The sequence below is a fragment of the Bos mutus genome, chromosome 8 (assembly GCF_027580195.1).
Source record: "Bos mutus isolate GX-2022 chromosome 8, NWIPB_WYAK_1.1, whole genome shotgun sequence".
NCBI classification, from domain to species: Eukaryota; Metazoa; Chordata; class Mammalia; order Artiodactyla; family Bovidae; genus Bos; species Bos mutus.
In genome coordinates this window covers 25,533,905-25,539,904 of record NC_091624.1, presented here as the reverse complement: position 1 = coordinate 25,539,904, position 6,000 = coordinate 25,533,905, and the positions used below count along the sequence as shown (strand labels likewise).

The window sequence follows — 6,000 nt, the reverse complement described above, 5'->3', positions numbered from 1 at the left end:
ATCATAGGGTAATGCTGACTGAAACTGTAAATTCTAAACAGTCTTAGTACTGATAAATGGGATTATTTAAGCTAAATCAAGTTTAAAGAATATGAAAATATCCAATTCTTTTAGAAAATTTTGGTATTAAAAAAGAGCGGGTTACAATAGCGAGAAGAAATCTTCCTTAAGTGTAATTTACATTTAATATGGATCATGTTATAGGAGAGCATTTCTTTAAAAGTTTCAGCACAGAATTGCTAGCCATAAACCTAATTCTTGCTGATTCACCTGTTTTTGATCAATGCTTCTTTGACAACACGGTTTACCAATTCAGAAAATATACTTGGTTATCTCCCTGAAATACTAATGTGAAACTACTTGGTGTAAAGACAATTTTAGCCCCGGATTGCCTATGATGGTTTTGCTAGAGGAGCCTGTTAAATTAGAATGTATTAATCTGCAATGTGTGGTTGCCTGTCCATCATGGCCCGATTTTATCTGCTTTATAAATGAGGTTTTTAATTTAGAATCTGGACACTGCAAGAAAGCCTTAGGCACCCAGTAGTAACTACAGTCGGTTATGTGAACAATCTGAAACAAAAGAATCTGGTGCACTTTCAATGAAATTATTTTAATTCATTGAATTCGCTGAGAATTCCAGTATTGACCATCTATTCCAGGAGCATGCAGTAGGTGGCACCTAAACGCTCTTTGGAGGCGAGCAGGCGCCATTTAAGCAGGAGCATCCACCGCTGCAGCAGTTGGCACAGCTGAGAAGTCCGAGATTGAAGAGGGGAGGAGGCGGGGGAGGCTGCAGGATGGTGGAGTGGCAGTGACAGCTCCGGGCCCGCCCGGGCTGGGCGGCGCAGGTGCGCTGGGGGCGCGGGGCACACGAGCCCGGCCGCAGGTGCGCGGGGGCGCGGGGCGCCGGGCGCACGGGCGGGCACACAGCTGACAGCCCGTCACGGCAGCGCAAGGGAGCTCGCGCCCCGCCTACCTGCGGGAGGAGCCCGTATCCGCACAGCCTGCGCTGCCCGGTCCTATTCGAGGCGAGCTCAGAAGCAGCTCTGCGAAGAGTTGTGTTCATCCTCAGGTAACCGAGATTTTTCTTCCTTTGCTGTGGCCTCGCTGCTTCTGCACTGGAGCATTGACGGCTTTGGCATTCTTGTCTGCTAGTCCCTTAAAAGAGCTTAACGCTATCTGGGAGGGCGAGTCAGCAATATAAAGATTGGAGTAGATGAGAGAGTAAAAAAACTGCATTTCTGTATCCTTGTCAGAGAGAGTGAGCATCCTGATACTTTTATAAAAATATCCTTTTAAAAACATTTGAATCTTACACATTATTTGGAATTCCGAAGCAGGAGTTTGTGTTTTAGAAAATTATACGGTGCAGGTGTTTCTATTATGTAGAAGTTGATTTAATGGTTTTACGGGAGTCCTGAAAAGATCTGGTCCAAAGTGAGAGCACGTTAGAGGCTGCTGTTGTGTTTCAGCGTGTTTTCGTACTAGACCGGAGCTCTTCGCGGGCTTGGCTGAGACTTGGCTAAATGTTTTAATTCTCCTTTTAAATAATGCATTTCATGATGTCTACATGTGTTTCTTCCTGTTTTGTTGCTGTAAGAAAAGAAGATGGGAAAGGCGCCGCACCCCATCTTTAGTTGTAAGATTGTGGTTCCCATAAGATGACAATGACTGCTGACTGCTCCCAGGCTCGCCTGCAAAGCATTGTCGGCTTTCCGCCTGGTGGGAACCTGCCTGAGTCTTCTGTCCTGAAAAATGCTGGTTTTCCCCTTTAAAACTCCAGTTCACCTTCGTATGGGGGTTTGGGAGACTTTTGAACTAGAAGCTCTGTGAATCATATTATATCCATTGAATGGTTATCTACATGGCTGTGGTGGAATTCAGTTTCTTCCCACTGTGCAGTGACACAACTTGCCTTCCTTAGGAATTTATTCTACATATTTGCCCACATTATTTTTTGAATGACCCTCTTCCATGTGAGAAGCTAGTCCTAGCATAGGGGACCTTTTCTGTTTTGAACTAAAAACTTGAGGAAAAATTTCTTTTTAAGGAAGATTTTCTAGGTAACAGTAAAAGGTTGGAGCATTTTACATTCCAAATCAGTCCAAATGTGCTTCTTTCCCAGTGACATTTGGATTTGAGGAGGTGGAGTGGGAGGGAGAGAAAAGGGGAGGATAAAATTAGAATAAATTTAACAAATTTGTAAGGGAATAATATTTTGGGGGGGGTCATTGCCTGAAATTTCAAATTATCAACAATTCTATCTTTGGAAATGCAGGAGATCCTATGGGCTGAGATGAAGGAAAATCCATAGTTCATTTTATAGAAACAGAAGAGACAAAGCAGGGAAGCATTTTCATCCTATTTAACACATGGCATTTAATTTGGTAATAGGGACTCCAGTGCCCAGTGAACTCAGGAAGGGGGGTGGGGAGAGGTGATTGTTTCCACCATTGCACAGAACTGCTGCTCAATTATCTCTGCAGATGGCAAATATATATGCACAGCTATTGCAGAAATCTCCAGAATCCTTTTCTTGTTACAGCTTTAGTAGAGTTTTTCCAAAGAAGAGACTCAGAAAACACTCAAATTGAATTCCAAGTTGTGGAAGTCCCTTTTCAGCTTGTGGCTAGCAAGTAACACTCTCAGCAATCAACAGTGCCATCTCACCACGGGAAGAACAGAGAAGACTTTATTCATTTCATGCTGTACATCTCCAAGGAACCACACCTGACTCTATTAGAAATATATTATTTCAGAAGTAAATACTGTCTCTACACTGAAATCTACGTATCTTAGTGAAAAATTAAAACCTTTGAAAACTAACAAGGTTCTCTTATCAAAAAGAGAGTATAGCTGTGAAAACAAAATCATATGTTCACTTTTCTAATTTTGTGGCCATACTTGATATATATTAGTATATTGGAAATTAATCTATTAATTTAGACAAAATCATTATTTTTCCCCAAGATAAAGGCAATCAGTTTTTGCACAGGAGAATTTCTTTGTTACAAAGAGGAATGTTTGGCTATCTGGGTGAGGAGGTTGCCTGCCAGCTGTTTTAAGTTAAAATGGACTCGGTGCTGACCTGTAACTTTCAATTCAGAAGACCATGATGCCCCATTAGCACTTCTATGTTGAATTGAGTTTGTCTGTTTTGTTGGTCTGCCCATTATCTATTTATCATCCAGCTATCAACCATCTATTTATCTACTTGGTATGGATGTTTATAATGGATAGATGTCTCTTTAAAGGCAGACTGATTTCTAGGACACTAATTGGTGTTAGGTATGATTTTTCTAGGAAAATAGCCACTCTTAAAAGGGGAGCTGATGATTTTCATGTCATGATTGCTAATATTCTTTTACACATTAAATTGATGCATGCATGTACATTTAACATTTAACATAAAATTATGTTTTATTTCAATCATTTTGAAATTAGTTTAATTTCAAATTATGTTTTAGTTTTTATTTTTATTATGTGGCTTGCAAGTCTGTGTTTGTTGACCAGGTAAGTATTTTTTAAAATATTTGGAACAAATGCCATCTCATCCTCTCTTCCTTTGCTTTTGTTATGGGCAAATTCAGGAAAGGAAGATTGCTTGTAGCTCTCTCCTTAGTGCAGTTAAGTGTCTTCCCATAAATCAGTACCGTCCAATAGAACTCAAGTGTGTAAGCCACATGCATAGTTTAATATGCCCTAGTAGTCATGTTAGAAAAGTAAAAATAAACAGGTAAAATTAATTTTAATAATATATATTCTTTAACCCAGTATATTAAAAAATGACCATTTAAAGATGTAGTCAATACAAAATACTACTGAGACATTTTGCTGTTTTTTTTTTTGGCTAAGTCTTATACTTACAGAGTACCTTGATTCAGATTAGCTATGCTTCCAGATTTCGATAGCCTGCATGGCTAGTGGCTGTTGAATTAACCAGCACAAATATAGAATGTTAACCTTTTGGCAAAGCAATTTAAAAACTGAAATATTAGGAGCTATTAAATTAAACTGGTTAAACACTATCAAAAATAAATATACGAATGATCTTAAATTGCTATAAGACCTGTGTCCTATCCTTCCTTGCCATTAACTAGTTGTGCGGTCTTGAACTTATTTTTACTACTTTATCAGTAAAACAAGAGGATTGGGTCAAACACTTCCCTTGATTTTATGAAAAATAACCAGTAGATATGAATTCAGCCCACATGCAGCTTAACGAGCTACTGTAGCAGAAACAAAGGGAGCAGACCTTATGCTGGACATTGCTGTTTTGCACGAGTTTGCTTTGGTCCAGTTCCTGATGACAGATGTCAGCATGTGAGGTACCATGCCTCATATTTAAATTTAAATTACTGGACGAGTAGCAGCAAGCCTATTGGAAAATCAAGAAATAGTAAGCTAGCGTTTAGGTCTTTTTATATTATCCTTCACTGGCATACATATCTTCAATGTTGTTATCTATTTGTGTCAACACCATTAAATAAAGTTTGGTTAATTGTAATACTTTATAATTGACTGATCCATGAGTAGTGACTTCTGGTTTGGGGTAGGGGTGTTGAAAATTTTTAATTAATTTTTATTGGAGTAGAGTTGCTTTAAAATGTTGTATTAGTTCCTGCATATAGCAAAACAAATCAGCTATATGTATACATGTACCTCCTTTTTTTTTGGATTTCCTCCCCATTTAGGTCACCACAGAGCACTGAATAGTTTCCTGAACTATTATATATAGTAGGTTCTCATTAGGTATCTATTTTGTACATAGTATCAACAGTGTATACATGACAATCCCAATCTCCCAATTTATCCCCTCTCCATTTCTCTCCTTGTGTTGTACGTTTGTTCTCTATGTCTGTGTCTCTATTTCTGTTTTGCAAATAAAATCATCTTTCATTTTTCTAGACTTCACATATATGCATTAATATATAATATTTGCTTTAGTAGTGACTTCCTGGTAGTTCAGCTGGTAGAGAATCCTCCTGCAATGTAGGAGACCCCAGTTTGATTCCTGGTCAGGAAGTTCCCCTGGAGAAGTGATAGGCTACCCAGTCTTTGGCTTCCTTGGTGGCTCAGATGGTAAAGAATCTGCCTGCAGTGTGGGAGACTGGGGTTCAATCCCTGGGTGGGGAAGATCCGCTGGAGGAGGGCATGGCAACCCACTCCAGTATTCCTGCTTATAGAATCCTATGGACAGAGGAGCCTGGTGGGCTACAGTCCATGGGGTCGCAAAGAGTCGGACACGACTGAGTGACTAAGCACAGCATAGCACAGAGACTTCTTGACACATTGATATGAATGTCCTTATGAAAAGATGTCAGTTTCTTCCCCCAGTCTCTGGATAGCTTCTGTGATCAATGAGTGCTGGTGGGGGCCTGGGTACAATTTCTATCATATGACTCTGCCTTGGAAAGGATTGTAGGACATTTAAAGAGAACTATGTTTTGTGTGAAAGGAGTTTATATGCTATTTTTCTAAAGCTAATGAATGTCTGGAAAGTGAATGTTTTCTGAAGAAATAAGAGAACAGAGGAACTCTGTCTCTTTCTTTCCCCTTGCTCCTACCCCCTCAGTTTCTGAAGCTGGGCTCCAGAAAGGTCTAGCTACTTACCAGTATTTAGACAGAGAAGCCTTTGCAGGGGTAAACTTTCCTTCCTATGTCCTCTTTACACTCAGATTGTTTTATTGGAGCACCTCTATGATTTTTGAATTTGGACTTTATCTTTGAATGATACTGAGCAAAGAGGAAAAATGATCAGTACCCGGTCTTTGCATCCAGAGCAAAGCCAGTTCTCTCAGGTCTCTGTCACTTTAAAAATCCAGCACAAAGGCATTTTCCTTTTGGTATGAACTTGAATGTACCTCCCCAAACCCCATGCCCAGCTGCCACCCTGTCATTACACGCACACCTATAAGAGCAGTGGATTATCTCATTGCATTCTTGAAATAGTCCCCTGAGATTTTAAGAAAGGCCTTTGTGGAATAGTCTCTGACA

The 6,000-nt window shown here is 39.8% G+C and overlaps 1 protein-coding gene across 1 annotated transcript in view; it reads left to right on the top strand.

The window, feature by feature from the left end:
• The first annotated feature begins 821 nt into the window (after positions 1-821).
• Positions 822-6,000, top strand: part of DIRAS2 (DIRAS family GTPase 2) — a 36,329-nt gene continuing 31,150 nt past the window's right edge. Inside the window, exon 1 of the mRNA XM_005911533.3 lies at positions 822-1,075. The gene's annotated coding sequence lies outside the window, so the exon portion shown is untranslated. The remainder of the gene's footprint in view (positions 1,076-6,000) is intronic.